General features: G+C 37.1%; 1 protein-coding gene across 4 annotated transcripts in view; it reads left to right on the top strand.

Moving 5' to 3' along the window:
- The window catches only part of PLCB4 (phospholipase C beta 4), a 379157-nt gene that overhangs the window by 23493 nt on the left and 337380 nt on the right, over positions 1-18284 (top strand). For all 4 annotated transcript variants that reach the window (XM_054696412.1, XM_054696407.1, XM_054696400.1 and 1 more), the window contains exon 2: positions 4927-4980. The gene's annotated coding sequence lies outside the window, so the exon portion shown is untranslated. The remainder of the gene's footprint in view (positions 1-4926; positions 4981-18284) is intronic.

The following is an 18284-nucleotide window of genomic DNA, read 5'->3' as shown; positions in this document are numbered from 1 at the left end:
TTATTTGCTGTCTTTAGAGAGATTTCATTTCTAATGTTTAATTAATTAATTAATTTTAAAAGATTTATTTATTTATGCATATGAGAACTGGGGTCCAGGCCAGAAGTACGGGGGGTGAGATGATTCACAGAGATAAAGTGGGGAACAGAACAGGCAGACTGACTGAAATACACTGCTGAGGGGAGCAGTGGGCGAGTAAGGAGAGGTCTGCTGTGCCATGTGGCTTGCTCCCTGCAAGCCACTCATGCTGCAGTGGCTTGTGGATAGCTTCACAGGTTGCGTCTTAACCCCTTGCACCACCAGGGAGGCCCTCTAATGTTTAATTTAGCCACACATATAATTATTTACTTTTCTTTGCTGAGGTCAAGTTTTAAGATTATCTTGAGTTAGAAAATTCTCCATTCCTTGATTCCTGGAGGGGTAGCATTCCTTTCTTTTGGCGCATCATTTTCTTTTATATCCCTACCATGAGTGTGTAGTTGTCTGTAGGTCACATGGCAGAACAATGTGGCCTGCTGCTTTTGATTGATGACTGATCTCCCTTAAGCTGATTTCCCTTTGAGTGTTAAGGCACCCTCTTGACAAGTGGAAACTGTTGATGTTTTGAGTGATGTTGATGAGGTAAATGTGACTTTACTATTAGACAGTATTATGGAGAATCACAGTTAGTGGAAATAGAAACAGCTTTGGAGAACACAGACAGAAAAAGATAAATTATATCTGGTGTTTGTGATTTTGGCTCTGAATTATAGAACAGAACAGACTAAACTCGCAGAAGTTCATTGCATCAAACATGAAATGCAGGTTTTGGAATCTAAGCCTTTCGGGCATGTGCAGCAACTCAGCAATATCCCAGGAGAACCCGGTTCTTTTTGTCTTTTTTCCATCATGTCTGGCTTTCCCTTCATGGTTATGAGATGACTCTGGACCTCCCAGCAGCTGTTCCCAGAAAAGTGGGAAGGAGATGAGTTCATATCATGAGAACAGACTTACTCATAACCCGCTCTCTTGCTATGACTAAGTCTCATTGGTTGAAACTATGTCCCCCCTATCTGCCAGGGAGTCTGGGGGAACAAGCCAAGTTAGTTTGGCATATTACCTCTAGGAAGAAAATCAAGGCTGTGAATGTTGGTTAGGCAAAGTGCCATGACTGCTTTACCTGGCTATTTTATTTTTCTCAATTCTAATGACCTGAGGTTTAGATTTCATGATTTGGTATTAGCTGCCACCTTATTCAAGTATTAATTTGACAAATATTTATTAAATGCACCAGACCTTGTAATACAGGTATCCCCCCACTTTTTAAAAGCTCACATCATGTCACTAGCTTTTATGAAAGGCCTACCTCAGTAACTGCTTTTGCAAACTGAAGGAAATCCAAGGAAGAACTTAGCTTGTATGGTAAAAAGTGAAAATAGCATTCAGCTGCTTGTCTTTATACCATTTCAGCTTATAAAAGTGTTCATAGGAATGCTCTACTTTCAGATAGTGGGGGGGATCCTGTATATCATATTCCTACTTTAATAAAACTAGACCCCCAATTATGATGACTTGTATGAAAAATATTTCAGTATAGATGTAAGCTAGTGGAATTTCTTCTTAACTCATGTAGTATAAATTGCTGGAACTGTAATTTTCAAAGTGAAAACAACTAAATCTTGTTTAGCTGACCTCCATCATGCCACTTGTTCATAATTATCCACACATTCCTTTTCCTGATCCAGGATCCTTTCAGTGGTAAATTTGGTAGCTTGCCTCATAAGGCCGAGTTGCTCTGGTTTTCCCATAATACTCCCCTTTCCAGCTTTTATGTGCTTATCCATTAAGTCAGACCAATTTCCTTTTCAAAATTTGGCATTGTTTCTTTATTGGAAAGGAAACAGATTGTTTTAGTCCAGGAAAAGTTGAAAAAGAAAATAAAAACCACCAGCTACTTTTTTTGTTATAATCATCAAATCTCACATTAGGATTGAGTGTTGGTTTTTGTACATTTTCTGTTCAGAGGGAACCAATGTTTGTTCTTATCCCTGGCTCATCTTTGAAGCAGGCTGGCACAGCTTTCCTCTAACCGTGTCTTTCCCCAAACCATGTCATAAATCCTGCCTTTTAATTTATGTCGAGGATCAGATTTTCAGGACTGTTTGGCAGGGTGAGTGATTCCAGTTCTGAGGCCGTGAGGATGATTTTACTTGATGTGTGACTTTCCCTGCTTATTGTGAAAGCTGAACTCTGGCCTCTTGTGACCAGTTCTAGTCTCTTAAAGATGCTAGACTAGTCAGCAGTATAATCTATGGAGTATCCATTGTTTTTCTCTTTTCCAGTGACAAATTGGGTGGCATAAGTGGGCTGCAAATCTGATCATTTGTATCTGTGGTCCCCAAATTTGCAGCAATAAAGGGTTTTTCCCCCTAAATGATTCCTTCTAAGATCTGTTGTTTAGAAAAGTTTGTCCATGAAACACATCACATTGATATTAATTATAGGTCATCCATTTTCCTATTTATATTAATCAAAAATATATTTACTAGCTCTTTCTGACAAGCAAGTGAAAACCAGTGTTTTTTGTTATAATTCAAAGAAGAGATGTGTGATATAATAAGAATAAATAATACTGATATAATAAGAACAGTCAATAAAGAAGCTCTACTACAGGTAAATGTAAATTTGTTAGTTTGGTTTTGAAAATATTAAAATAAAGCTTCAAGGCCATTATTGCTTCATTTATAAAATTATAACTACAGACTGCTCATTTTTCCTAGTGTGATATGTAATTTTTTAAAATTTGCTTATTTCGATTTTCTTTTTCCTTTTAGGTGAGGGCTGCTTGGAAAATAGGAAAGTTGTGATATTTATGATCTGTGTATTTTTCTCTGCCTCATTTTCACTCATAATTTTAACTTGCCTTATGAAAAATTTTAAATATAAAAGTAGAATGAATATTGTAATGATTATCCACATATCCCTCACTGAACTACAAAAGACTTAGTCTTTTTTTTCATATATTACCCTTCCCACCAACAGTCCAACTATATTGTTCTGCAGCAAATCCTAGATATATTATTTCTGAACTGCTAGTTATGAATTGAAGCTCTACAAAGAGCCCCATCCTAGCTGTCAGTATGCCACAGATTATGGTTTGCCTCTGTGTGTGAGGTTGATCCATGATTCAGTCATCAATCTTGCTCGGTTTCCTTTTGTTAACAGAATTCACCTGCAGCTGTAATTCAGAAAATAGAATGGGCAGCTTATTAGCTCAACTCGACTATATTGGCAGTGAGAGGGCCAACGTAATGTTGACTGAAACTAGAAGCAAATAAATGCAGAGAAAAGGTCCCACGTGCTGGCTGGCTTTGGGGAGTCCATGCGGAGGATTGGTGTTGTTTTGAAGGAAAGAAGTCTGGAGTTAACTGTGGCCAGGGAGGGTCGGACTTTACCATGGCTGTTTGCAGGCTTGGATGTGGTTACAGGAGTCATCCTCCTTTTAGTAAGATGTTGGGAGAATTACTGATTTAAAGCTTAAAAAGGATTTTTATTGCCTGAAAAGGTGGGCAACTGAAACATTCATTATCTAGTCCAATAATCCCATCTGATGTGCAGTGTGTGATGTGTGTGGGTGTGTGCATTGTGTGTGTGAGAATCCTCTGGAGTGTGATCTTAGATTTGTGCATTGGTGATCATATCAAACCATTCGAGTTCTTTGAGTCAGAAATTGTGGTGATTGTTTCTGAATCTACACATAATCCCCACTGGAAGTTAAATTATCTATAACACCTGATACACCAGGATCAGTCAGAATTATTCTTGCGGATATTTTTGCATTGGCTGCTTTAATTAGATTTCACAGAAGAAGTTTATAATAGTAATGATTAACTAATATTAAACTAAACCATTTACTTCCTTACTTGGGTTTGAGAATGTATGTTAAAATAGTAGAATAATTTCACTTACATGAAACAATTTTGAATAGAAATGTCATATTTAGTATTTATTTGTGACTAGGAAGTTTTTTGTCATTTATTGAAAGTAATAAATAAAATAAAACCAGAGATACTCTATTTTGATTTGCTTTTTTAATATATATATTTCTTGATCTAAAAGTCTTAGGTAAGAAAAATGGAGCCTCGGGCCTCCCTGGTGGCGCAGCAGTTGAGCGCTGGGTTGCGAGGCTGCCCGCGGCCTCTGTGGCGCCGGTTCGATCCCCAGCTGTTCCCCGGCCACCAGAGGAGGGTCCCACATGGCGCGCAGACCTCTCCTGCCGCCCGCTGCTCCCCTCAGCAGTGTACTTCGGTCCTTCTGCCTGCTCTGCTCCCCGCTCTGGCTCTGGTGAATTCTCTCGCCCTCCCGCGCTTCTGACTGTACCCAGTGCTTGTATAAACAAAACAAACAAACAAATAAATAAATAGATAAAACATGCCTCTATTTAAAAAAAAATAAAAAATAAATATAAAAAAAAAAAGAAAAATGGAGCCTGGACAACAAGAAGTATTCAACAGGAAACAACTTATAGTTTGTTATGTTCATTACCTGCAAACACTATTACAAGCTCTTCTCATTTTCCTGCTGGAAAAAATGTAAAAGCGTTTTCTTTCATTTATACATTTACTTCATGAAACCGAACAAAAAGTTTGTGTATATGTCATTGGTATAGTTGTGAAGTAAATGTTTTAATTCTACTTTTGACAGTTTCCCATTTATTTTTTTATGCTTCCATTCGATTTCATCCACTTGCTTCTTAGAAGACAAATGATTGGACTCAAAATATTGAACATATTTCATTTAGGTGTAAGTGAAGAAATATTTTAATGCTTTCCATTGTTTATCTTAGTGAGTAAAGCCAGAGCATGAGATTATAGCAGGTTTAAAAAATTCACGTTTACCACTTTTTGTTATTAGTGGATAGAATTTCTTCTTTTTTTTTCTCCACAGGAAAAGACAGTTTCTCTATGATACAGAATCCTGAAATGTGATCTTCCTTAAAAGGTAAGTGTATGTACTTTAAAAATTAATTTATGACATTAAAAAATTTTTGTTATCTTGAATAAATTGCAACTCAGACTATTTAACCAAGAAGCAATTTTTATGCTGCTAATGCATGCCATTTCGGATTGAATTAAAACCTCGCTTCAGCTTTCTAAATTTAATATTGAGTTTGCCAGACATTTTAAAGAATGACTCTTTTGAGTGAATAGTTGGTTTATAACAGTCAGTGTAGGTGATGTGTAATAAGCTAATGTCTACCAGTAGATACATTTTTTTTTAATTGAAAGATTCATTTGCGTTTATCTTGATAAATAATGTCCTCCTTTTTTCAGTGGGTGATACCATTCTAGGAAGTCCAGAGAATTTAAAATATCTTGGGGTTTTTCTATGAGATTTCCTTTTCAGGTAGTGAATTATGATTTATTTAGTACCTTTATCAACTATAATGCAGTTTTGGAGTTTCTTAGATTTGTCGATCCTTTTTGTAATCTGTACAGTTTGCTTTTATTTTTACCTGATAGCTTTTACTCTGTAATACTAAGCAACATCTGCCAGTTCTCCTGCTTTGAAAGGTGTCCTTGGGAACTTTGATTCTGATGAGAGGGGCATGTCCAGAGAGGTCCCTGCAGAACCAGGAAAATGCTCCACACTAGTGCTATGGTGAACCCGACAGGGCATCACCTCAAACACTGGATCTCTTTAGAGATTTTAGGCTGTGCCAAGATCACAGTGGTCAAACCAGACCTTGTGCCAAAATAACCATTAATATTGTCCTCTGTTCTCTGCTCAGGTTGTAAGATTTTAGCTTTTCAATCATTTCCAGGCAGAGAAATTGTGATATGGAAACAATCCTTCCCATATTTATAATAGTAGATCTGTGGTGCTTATGGGATCTTTCTTCATCCTTCTATCAGCTTCACAAAAGCGACTACTCACCTCCAGCTTAATCTGGTTTGTCTAACTAGTGGTCAGCTCCATCCTGGAATGACTCAGTTCTCTAACACAAGTCCCCAAGTTACCCATATGTTACTTATAAAGCATCACTTATCTCCACATAATAAAGCGTGAGAATTATGATATGCTCATGGCCAACTCTAGCCTGGGAATGACTTAGTTCTTCTCTGACACAGCTCCCAAAGTTTGTTAACAATTACTTAGAAAACAACTCTTACTTCTAAATAGTAAAAATAGAATTATGACATGTTTATGTCATTGGAACTCTAGTGTGGAGAACAAACATGTTTTTTAATCTCTGAATTGAAAATGGTAGAATTGAAATTGAGATGAAATATTTGGTCTGCTTAACACAAATTGAAGCATTTGGACGTAAATACAATAGAGACAACAAATGGACAACTTGTAGCTATTTTGCTGAGAAAAAGGGACTTTAAAATCTATGCAGATTACTTACGTGTGAAATGGCTGCAAAACTTTTAAGTAAACGTTAGCCTTATTTTTTCCCCTCAAATTATTGATTTCAAAAATGACACAGAGAAACATGTGTTAATCACAGACAGAGAGCAAAAATACTTTTTGATAAAATGATGTTAGCAAGAGAGCTGATGACCATCATATAAATGTTGAGTTATAAAAATATACTTTTAGGAAATCTAAATTGCTAGATCTTGATATCTTTGAAGCTAGAATGAAAATTGCTCTTAACTGTAGAAATCACACATACTGCCAGATCTCTATTAAAAAATTTTGACTTCCAGTCATTAGGGAAGTTGATTTTTTTCTCTTTTCTCTAGCACTAATCCAAAGCCTCTTATCTCTGTAACATATTTGCTGTGCACTTAGGAACATCGTCTTTGGAGGAGGGCTTCAAACCTGTGTGGGGCACAGAGCCCAGGAACTGTATGATGTTGTAAGGAGTCCTGAAATCCACAGGGATTGCTAACATATTAAGTAAACATTGTCCCGCATGTTTAAGTTTATGACTGTTTGACAATTCCATATAGCTCTGCTGGTTTGAGGAAATATACATGAATATAAACTGTTACTTAATTAGGAGTAGGGGTTTTTTTTTTTTTTTTTTTGTTATAATATGGCCTCTTAACAGCAGTTAAGGCATAGCTGTTGTAAATGGTTAATAATACATTTTTAAATTAAAAATGGATCCTTTTAACCAGAGAGTTGGGGTGCTGTTGCTGTAGAACATATTGAAGACATCTAAGTTAGGTTTTTGTTTGTAGATATAATATATGTATACATATAATATATATGATATATATGTGAACTGGGTCACAGAGGAAATTACATCCTAAAAGATTTTAAATAGTCTATTTTCTTATGCATTGGATTGGTAAAACACCATCAGAAAGACAAGATCTGTGCTATCCATAATATTCAGGAGCTGTATGTGGTTATTTAAATTTAAATTGAGAAAATTAAAAATGGAGTTTGTCCTCCACTCTATCTGAATTCATGTACTCAATGGCCACATATAGCTAAAGGCTACAAACTAGCCAGCACATAGATAGGCCATTCCCTTGTCACAGAAAGTCTTTTAAAGAGGCTGGGAATGATTGTTTTTACTAGGACTCCTCCATACCACCTCAGTGGCTTTGTCCCTGAGGTCCTGGCATTGAATGGAGAAGACAAAGTCGGGTTTCCTTGTGGAAACTTGGTCTATATGGACATGTACTTGCTTGTGGACTTGAATCCTTACTGCATATGTGAAGAAAAAATTGCTTTTCCCCATAATCATCTTCCCGTTCTCCTCCTCATGACTCATCTCATGACAAGCAGCTGGGATCACATGCCATTTTGAGTTATTAACATTTTATCTTGTCCATAGTCCATAGTAGACGTTTGTCTCAATGTGGAATCACTAGCAACTGATTCTTTTCTTGAATTTGGGGCATTCCATTATTTATTGTATGAACCTGAGTAAGTGAGAGTTTACTGTTCCCCTTAATTTCTCAAGAGAAATGCCCACTTCTGTGGGCATAGGAATTAAGGACTGTGAACATGGGTTTGTGCCTCTGGAGCAAATACCAGAGTTGGAGGAGATGGTTTAGAATCCTGCCATCACCAGTTCAAGCAAAAGCATGGGTGGCTATGTACACAGCCAGCCTTGGTGGCCAAGGTCAGTGGCGTGGCTGTGGTAGTAGTTTTTAGTCCACTATTGAGAACAAAAGAGAAATACTAATAAAAACAGCTTTTCTGCATATGTAAGTGGCCTGGACTAGCTTCACCATTCCAACTGACACCCACCTCCAGATGGAATAATGATAACAGGATAATTTTAAGAAACAGCAAGAGAACCAAATTTCAGTAATTTCTTAAATTAGTCATAACACAAGTAAAATACCCTGATGTTCTTTTATGGAAAGGAATCCTTTCATTATTCTTTAATGAAAGTATACATATATTAAAATACATCCCACTTTGGTTTAGTAATGGAACAGTGTTTTTTTTTTTTGTATAGGTTGGTGTTTATAGTTCTATTGTTGACACTCAGAATCTAATTGAGACCACTGCTTGTGAACAATCACATCATTTCTGATTCCCACTCAGTAGGCCTGTTTTGCCTAGGTTGATTGGCCTGTTTTATTTGTTTCCAGAACAAATAGACTGTGGCATATTGTTTTACGTTCTGTTTAAGCATATTATCTTTTCTTCCTGTGTGCTGCCTCCCACGTGGGCACACACAGCAGCTGTGTGACCATCTGTGTCGTCATGTGCGTCAAATCTGGGACAAAACTTCCAAACCCCATGCTATGTCTTCCTTCTTTCTCTATTTGAATGTTGATGGCCATAAAGAAGCAGTGGATGGTGAGGAGACAGGATTAAAGGGATGTAAAACTAAATTGTGGCATGGGGGAGGGGAGTTCTTCACAAACTGGGGACACCTGGTTATGTTTCTGAATAGAAAATCTGTGATGGTCATATTTGTAGCACCTTCCAATAGTAACTACAGAATGGAAGGAGCATAAATTTTGTATGTGAGAGAGAGAGAGAGAGAGAGAGAGAGAGAGAGAGAGAGAGAGAGACACTGATTTCCATTATGTTGAGCCTTTATGTATTTTTGGATGTTTGTTATAGAAGCTTTGTAACCCTCATTCAGCCACATAAATCTCATCATTTCTTCTCATCAGTTGTTAGCTAACTTTTTTCCTTATTTAGTTGCCCATTTTTTTTAACTTTGCTCTACAATGAATAGTAGCATGGATTATATGTAGATATGTGAAGACTATTGGAGAAGTAGGGGACATATTCATATTTGCTTATATTGCCTCGTATTGCTTACAATAGACCTAAGTATTAGAGGAGAGCTTACTTTTCGTTGGAAATTTTTTTTGCCAGTTTTGTAAGATGTAGAGTCAGCCTTTTGAGTAGACTTTTTAATGCTCTTGGGTCATTATATAGATTTTGGTACCTGAATATCTAGGTTTAGTGACATTTTTTTGCATAGTAAGTCTTTGATAGTCTTTTTAGAAAATATCTTAGAGGATTAAGGATTTTGTGCAAGCTGTCTAGGCAGACAGTGAAGGTATAAAGGATGCTCAGAAGTCAATTTAGCTTAAAACAGGAAGAAACATGATATTTTTTCAGAAGTTTCAGTAGTGGTGGACCAAGAAATTATTTACTTTGTATTTGGTGTGATGTGTAAACGGTTGCATGGCAGTAATGAGGTGTTAGGGATTCAGTGTTCCTACTTTGTAGTTTATTCTGTATTAATTAGCTAATAATATTTTCCTCTTCTGAAATATGGAAAGAGAAACTGTGTACTTCTGAGGTTATTAACAAAAGTTTTATATATAGTAATATATTTGGAATGTTTTGAGTCGTTTGGGAATAAAGGACTCAAATAATAAAATATAAATACAAATAAGTACTTATGCTGACAGTTTACCTCCACTTTTTTAAATAGTGCAAGAGCATTTTGTAAGATCACGTGTAGCAGCTTGAAAAAGTAAGACATTTTGGTATCAGTATAGGTGACTTAATCTCTCCTGCCATCTTCTCTACCATTTAAAGGCACTATTTAATATGACCACTATAAGCAAAATTAAACGTTTACAGAAAGGAACTATGTGACTGTCACTTCCATCAAAGTTATGTTGGTGAAGATATTTAGGTCTAGGACTTGTTCTTGTAGGAATTCCACAAACTCCTCTCTGTTGTCATTACTTTTCTTAAAATCGGCTCTTCCAGTGTACTTGTAACACATTGACATGTAACCACGCCATAGTTTGGAATATATCTCAAAATTTTTGGTTTCAGGCCCTTTTATACTCTTAGAAATTATTCAGGGTCATGAACAACTTTATTTTATGTGTCTTTCAAATACTTGCCATGTTAGGAAGGAAAATGGGGACATTTAAAAAGCATTTATTAGTTAATTTTTGGTAAACCCATTACATGTTAACATAAATAACAAAATTTTAAAAGGAAAATTTACTGTATTTTGAAAACAAGATAAATTTGGTGAGAAGAGGTGCACTGCTTTATATATTTGCAAATCTCCAAATATGTGGATTAATCTATCTGGACTCTCTTACTTGCTTCTACAGTTAGTCTATTGTGATATCAAAGTGATGAGGCTCTGGAAAACTGCAGCATAGGGAAAAATGAGAGTAGGAAAAAAGGCAAATAATGTCACAGTGTCGTTATGAAAATGATCTCTGGGAGTTTTGCTCTTCCATACCCCCTGAATTTGTATTGGGCACCACACTTGGAGAACTGCTGTTGATATCCCTAAAGATTGTCTTTATAACATCTGCAATATTGTCACATTTGCTACCTTGTATCAGAAAATTCCCTTCCCATCCAGTGAGTGTGGGTCTAGTACAAACTCAAAGATGAGGGGAAAAAATACCTGATTTATTAAAACATTTTCATTTGTTTCCATCTCTAGAAACCTAGATCACCTAATAGACCCCAATAGAAGCATGTAAAATATCCATGTATGTATCAGTCTATTTATATTTCTCTAAATGAGAGGCATCACTAAGTATTAGTAATCAGGATTGTGTGATCTTTTACATTTACAATGTGATGTGGGCAGTGGGTGATTCCCAAATATTAGTAAATATATTTGTTAGACACAGTGATTTCTGTAAGCATAAAAACCAGTGGCGGGTCTCCCAGGTGGTGCAGTGGTTGAGCTCTGGGCTGCGATGCTGCCCGCAGCCTCCGCAGCGCCGGTTCGATCCCCGGCCACCAGCGAGGGTCCCATATGGTGCGCAGACCTCTCCTGCTGCGCCCACTGCACCCCTCAGCAGTGTACTTCGGTCCTTCTGCCTGTTCTGCTCCCCACTCTGGCTCTGGTGAATTCTCTCACCCTCCCACGCTTCTGACTGTACCCAGTGCTTGTATAAATAAATAAATAAATCTTTAAAAAAAAACACAAAAAAACCCCCAAAACAGTGACATGTGACCACGAGTATTTATTTATGCTATTACTTGTTACTTATATAGTACAATAAGTTTTTCTCCCTGTGCATCTGTATGTGGACTGGAATTTGATTTATTTTACCTAGGATGGTTTCCCCTGGGCTTGACTCGAAGCTGTGGGTTGGGTTCAGGATTGCTCCGTGAATTTCTCCCCTGAGACTTACCTGGAGCATGATCTGTGATAGCAGAAATGTACAGACCAGGCAGAAACTTGCAGTGTCTCTTAAAGCTTATACTTGGAGCTGATCCATCATGTTTTCAGCTGTTACTGATAAAGCAGGTCACATGGGCAAGCTCATTACCACCATGGCAGGAAAATACTCATTTTTCATGGACAGGATGGAATGGGTAGGCAGTGGGAGTAGTTGTCAACTTTATAATATTCTAACCTACCACAAGATGCAATTTCAAAATATTAGTAAGTAACTAATTTTAACTAATTTCAGGCACACCTGAAATCACAATAAAGTGAGTCACACAAATTGTTTGGTTTCCCAGTGTATATAAAAGTTATGTTATAACACCGTACTGTCGTCTCTTAGGTATGCAGTAGCATTATGTCTAAACAAATGTACATACCTTAATTAAAAATATTTTATTGCTAAAAAAATGTGGCACAGGGACAAAAAATGAAACATACTATTGGGAAAAAACGATGTTGATAGACTTGGTTGTTGCTGGATTGCCATAAACCTTCAACTTATAAAAAATACAGTATTTGAAAAGTACAGTAAAACAAGGTGTCTGTAATTCTTGTTCAGAAAAATAACTAAGGGGCTAAATTTTAATTTTAGGCTGCAGTCTTCCTATTGATTATATGTTCAGAATATCACTGGAATTTAACCCTTTCTCACTGCCATTATTCAAGTTGTCCCCTCATTCTGTTGATCTGTACTCTTGCGAGAGCTTCTAAGTTGGCCTCTGTGCTAGTTTCTACTGCTGTGCAATAGACCACCCAAAATTACTTGCTTAAAAAACAATAGTAATTTTGAATCTCCATGGTTCAATAGAAAGAGCTAGTCTCTGCTACTTGTGGCATCAGCAGATATTTTCACTGGAGACCAGATGATCTGCTTCTCAGATGATTCACTCATATGTCTGGAATGTTGGTGCCAATTATCAGTTGGGAACTAGGACAAGGACCTGCAGTTTATCTTCTCATGGAATCTTCAGCGATTGCTTGAGCTTCCTCAGAGCATGATGGCTGAGTTGCAGGAATGAGTGTCCCAAGAGATTGGATGTGAAATGCACCAGTTTCTTCAGGTTTGAACTTAGGCACTAGTGCAGTGCCTTGTCCCATGGATTCTATCAGTCACCCAGTCACAAAGTTTAGATTCAAGGGGAGGAAGCAGAGATCCCACTACTCATTGGGAGGGGTGTCAAAGAATGTTGGGTCCATGTTGTAAAAACACTTTACTTCCTCTGCCTCAGTTCTCTCATGGCAAATTCACCTCACATTTGTATCCTGTTCCCTTATTCCTCTTCTTGGAGTGCAATTTAGTTCATTTTATAACTTCCCATTTTCTGTCAAATGAGAAGCACATTACTCTTACCTTCAGAGTGATCCATTTATCAATTTACTATAATCCCTCTTTAGCATTTCCTGTGATCCAACCAAACTTTGGTCCTTTTCTATGTTTTCCCCTGTGATTGTTTTCCCCCTTCTTTCTATAATATTATCCCTCTGATCTTTTCATATCCTGACATTCTGTGCTCAAAGTAAGTGCTCATTTTCCATCCTTCTGCAGTGTGTCCTTCTGTAATCTATAGTACATTTAACTGTATCCCTTTTAAAGACCATGCAGTATCTATCTCATACAATAATATATGCATGTCTGTGTGCTTTATATACCCTAGTAGACTTTATGTTCCTTGCAGTAGGTCTATATTTTTATATAATATTGATCTTCAGTTGCACTGATATTTTGAGATATATGTACGAAGTGCTTGATTTTTCTTTACTAAATGAATTAATGTATGAATGGAATTAACAGAGAATGTTTAGATTCACTTGAAAACCTATTAGAAGTGATTATTGACTATGGTTGTGTATTAGCTACAGAATAATTAAAAATAGATCACTTAACTACCAACATGAATGTTAGAATATATTATTTTAAAAAAGATTCTATTTACCATAACATTATAACTATATAAAAGTTGGCAATATAAAAGTTGCCAATAACTTACCTAGAAATGATTTGAAACTAAGTGAGGAGAGCTATAAAACTCAATTGTAGGACATAAAATACATTTCAAGTAAGTAGAGAGAGGTGTGTTGTTCTTGGAAAGTAAGATTTGCTACACTAATGCAGAAATACCACGTTGATCAGTTAAACTACGACATGATACAATCTCTGTCAAAGCTGGGGAACTTGCCAAAAATGATTCTGAAGTTCATCTGGATGAATGACCCTGTATAATGTGTCCAGAATTATAAGTAATATTTATCAGAGTACTTGTCATCCCAAATGTTAAAGAATATTATAAGTCATTGATGATTGACAGTGATATTGATATAACAATAAATCAATGAATAAAATATAGTCTACTTTAAGATAAGTATATATGGTAATTTAGTATGTGATAAGTTTGTCATTTCAGATTGGTAAGAAAAAGATGAATTATTCAATAAAAGGTGTTGAGACATCTGCCTACTCATATGTAAAAAATAAAGCAGAATCCTTATCATATACCTCATGCAAAAATGATAATTATAAATGTAATAACTATAAAGATGAGCATAACATGTGAATGGATTTTTTTTTTTTTACAGTATTGTGGTTGGAAAAAGACATTCCTAATGAGAAACCATGAAGAGGAGTTAAAAAAAAACCCAGTATTTTAAATTCTTAAAATTTTGTTTTTGATGTAGTAGAAAACTACACTTGTTTGAAGGATGATATTCTGGAAAAATATTTGCATGATACATGATCAGCAAAGGGCAGATACCCCCATTGAAATAAGTTCAGTCAGCTAGACTTGAGTTATAAATAATTTGCGAACTGATTCCTTTTTTTTCCCCTAAGAGCTATTTATTTTTGCATAGAAGAACGGGGGTGTAGGCGAGAGTTATAGAGGTATGTGTGTGTGTGTGTGTGCGCACGTGTGTGAAGGAGAGAGAGAAAGGATTCACCAGAGACAGAGTGGGGAGCAGAACAGTTAGATTTACTGAAATCTGCTGAGGGGAGCATTGGGTGAGACAGGAGAGGTCTGCTGTGCCATGTGGATTAGCTCCCTGGCCAGGGACCAAGCTCAGGCTATTGTAGTGATAGTGCTGAGACTAACCCCTGTGCCATCAGGGAGGCCTGAGATCTGATACCATACTATGGACCAGCTTTGAGTAGCTCTACTGGGAGCTTATTTTGGGAATGTGTTTTGGTTCAAAATTTCTGAAGGCAAGATTAGTAGTATGTTTAAGATACTAAAGTGCAAATTCTTCTATGCCTAGGAATTTATTGCAAGGTTATCATTGGTTGTGTAAGATTATTCTAGCATTTCTTGTGATAGAGAAAAAGATGAAACTCAAATATTTGTCCATACAATAATGGCTAATTAGTTAGGGTAGATTAAGATTGTAGATAAATGGGCCCAAAATATACACAAAAGTAGGAAAAATAGTATAAAAGAAAACCTCTATTGGGCCTCCACTGGTGGCGCAGCGGTTGAGCGCTGGGCTGCCAGGCTGCCTGCAGCCTCTGCAGCGCCTGTTCGTTCCCCAGCCGCCGGCGAGGGTCCCACAAAAAAAAAAAAAAAAAAGAAAAGAAAAGAAAACCCAGCTTCAACTAATTGCCCACTCATCACCAAATTTCACCTTACCCCTTTGCATTCGATGTTTTTTTTATTTTATGTGAAAAAATGATCATGACCTTTTGTAAATAAAGAAATAGATTATAAAGGAACATTTATTCACCCACCTAACAATAAATTGTTTTCTCTTACCTCAGGCATGATTGTTTTTGGAGAAGTCCATAAAAAAAGATTAAAAACTTGGCTTGATGTTTATATTTTAGTGGGGAAGAGAGAACAATAAACAATCCACATTATATGGTCACTGGAAATTATCACAGAGAAGAATGAAGCAATGTAGTGAATAGGGAAAAACAGGGGGAATTATCATTTTAGAAAGGATGGACAGGGATGGCTCGCTCGGCCTCTCTGAGAAGGTGATATGATTTTTTATTTTTTTTTAAAGATTTATTTATTTATTTATACAAGCACTGGGTACAGTCAGAAGTGCAGGAGGGTGAGAGAATTCACCAGACCCAGAGCGGGGAACAGAACAGGCAGACTTGACGAAATACACTGCTGAGGGTAGCAGCGGGTGCAGCAGGAGAGGTCTGCGTGCCATGTGGAACCCTCGCCCTTAGCCGGGGATCGAGCCGGTGCTGCAGAGGCTGCAGGCAGATTTGCAGCCCAGCTCTCAACTGCTGAGCCACCGGGGAGGCCCTGATTTTTGAATTTTGACTCTAAGATGCTGTGAGGGTGTGGGAGTGCCACATGCAAGCACCCTAAGGCAGAAGTGAGTCTAGTGTGTCTAAAGAAAAACAAGGAGATTTTGCTGGATTGAGCAACAGGACAAAGTGTTAGGACATGAGAGCAGAGGTGGGAGGGCAGACAGTGAGGATCTTAGTAGGCCACTTAATAGCTAACAATGTTGGCTCTTCCTCTGAGTGAAATGTGGAGCCACTGGAAGGACTTGAACCCATGCGTGGTATGACATTCCTTAGGAAACTCACTTGGCTGCTGAATTCAAATCACATAGCAGATTATCCTGATATCCAGCAAAGAGATAGATGACATTAATTTAGACACAGATAGAGGTGATTCGAAGGCATCAAATTCTTGATCTATTTATTTTGAAGGGAGAATTAATAGTTTTTATTCATGGATTCCATCTGGGGTATGAGAAAAGGAGAGGTGGTGAGGATGATTCCAATATTTTGGACTTGGGCACCTAGAAGGATGGAATTGCTATTTACCTGGATGAGGAAGAATATATTACAAAAGATATTTGAATGGAGCAACGTGAGCCATTGACTTTGTATGTATGAATGTTGAGATTCCCAATGAGATAGCTGTAGGAAGATGTTCAGTACATGGTTGGATATAAGGATTTGGAATTCAGGGAGAAGTCTGAGCTGAATATGTGTAAATGTAGGAATTGTGAGACTGGGCTAGGTTACTAAGGAATTGAATGTAGAAGGGAAGTTCAGAGATTTGAAGACTAAACTCAAGGATACTCACGCTTAATGGACAGAGGATAAGGAAGAATCAGTATTAGAGAAACAAGAGGGAGCTGTTGATATATAGGAGGAAAACCAAGGATGTAGGGGGTGTTGGAAGCCAGCTGACAAATATTGCAAGGAGGGAGCGGTAATCAGAGGGCTGTCAGGAAAGAAACTGGGACTTGACCAAATAGGGTGCTGAGACAAAAGTCTGACCAACAGGATACATCAGCTGGAATTCCTTATTGATGTGTGAATTGTGAAGCTTGGAGATGCTGATGCTAATTATTGTTATTTTAAGAATTCAAAAGGAACAGTGTCTTCTTCTTTCTTTGTCAGGAATGTCAAATATATACCCTACCATTAAAATTGGATATAGCAGCCAAAAAAGAAAGAAAGAAAAATAAACTAAAATTACTGAAAGACAATTTTTCCTTGTCCTGTCAGATAGTTTTAATTAATTATAAAGCTGGTGGATACAGATGCAGCTGCCCAAACTTGGATTGCATATTAGCAGGGAACATCCGTGGGGGAAAAGCCCCCTAAGAAAGTGGAGAAAATGGAAGGAGAGGGGAGAGAAGGAAAAGAGGAAGAAGAAATGGAAAACCCAGAGGAGCTTGATGCTTTTGACTGTCAGGCTTGTAGAGGAAATACGGAACCAGGATCCTGATCTGCTTTCTTGAATCTCTAACAATATATGATATCAAAGAAATGTTAGCTGCTTTTAATAAAAGCTGTAGCCTGAATGGACTTGAAAATGCAGACATTTTTCTTGGATGAATAGTCTTCCTGAGGACCTCGCTGGTGGCCTAGGGGTTAAGTCTCAGTGCTGTCACCCTACAACCTGAGTTCGATACCCAGCCAGGGAGCTAACCCACACCTGGGACACAGACCTCTCCTGATTTGCCCACTGCTCCTCTCAGCAGTGTATTTCAGTCAGTCTGCTCCTCACTCTGTCTCTGGTGAATCCTTTCATCAGAGACACCTCTGGCCTACACTCCAGTTTTTCTATGCAAAAATAAATAAAATAAATTAAAAAAAATAGTCTTCCTCATACTTAAAACAATATGGAGTGATCCTCTCTCCAAGGTGTAAATTCATGCTTCTGAAGCCTAATACAATAAATATCCTTAAAATGGGTGCTGCTAAAAGTATGACAATAGTCATGCCAGGGTTTCTTTTTTAGACAGTTGATCTGATAAAAATTGATCACATTGTTGGTGCTTTCTCTGGAAAATGTTGATAAAAATATTAAAATAAAACTTTAAGATACAGTCTTAGTAGTTTCTTTACTTGGAATATCTCACCATTTTTCAATAGTGAATTCATGTGTGATCTGAATGTCCAATATTGGGAAATAAAATGATTGTGTTTTATTTATTATTATTTTTGCGGTGGGCTAAATGATTACTTCTTGATTTAATAAACATTTTTAATCCCACCCCCCACTTACAGTGCATTATGCTTCTTTCATACACACACACACACACACACACACCAACATATACAGTAATGCTTATTGAATTAAAAGAGCTGGGTTCAGATAACATAACAGGAGGGCTTTTTTGTTTTTTTTTTTTTTTTTTTTTTGGCATCAGCCAAGAGTTATTTGCAAAACAGGCAGAACAAGTTAAAGTGCAAGCATAATACAGTAAAGAGAAAGATTTATGG

Source organism: Talpa occidentalis, unplaced genomic scaffold (genome assembly GCF_014898055.3).
Source record: "Talpa occidentalis isolate TD23 unplaced genomic scaffold, MPIMG_talOcc4v2.1 talOcc4.10, whole genome shotgun sequence".
NCBI classification, from domain to species: domain Eukaryota; kingdom Metazoa; phylum Chordata; class Mammalia; order Eulipotyphla; family Talpidae; genus Talpa; species Talpa occidentalis.
Note: the sequence above shows the minus strand (reverse complement) of the source record. Positions and strands in the feature narration are given on the sequence as shown.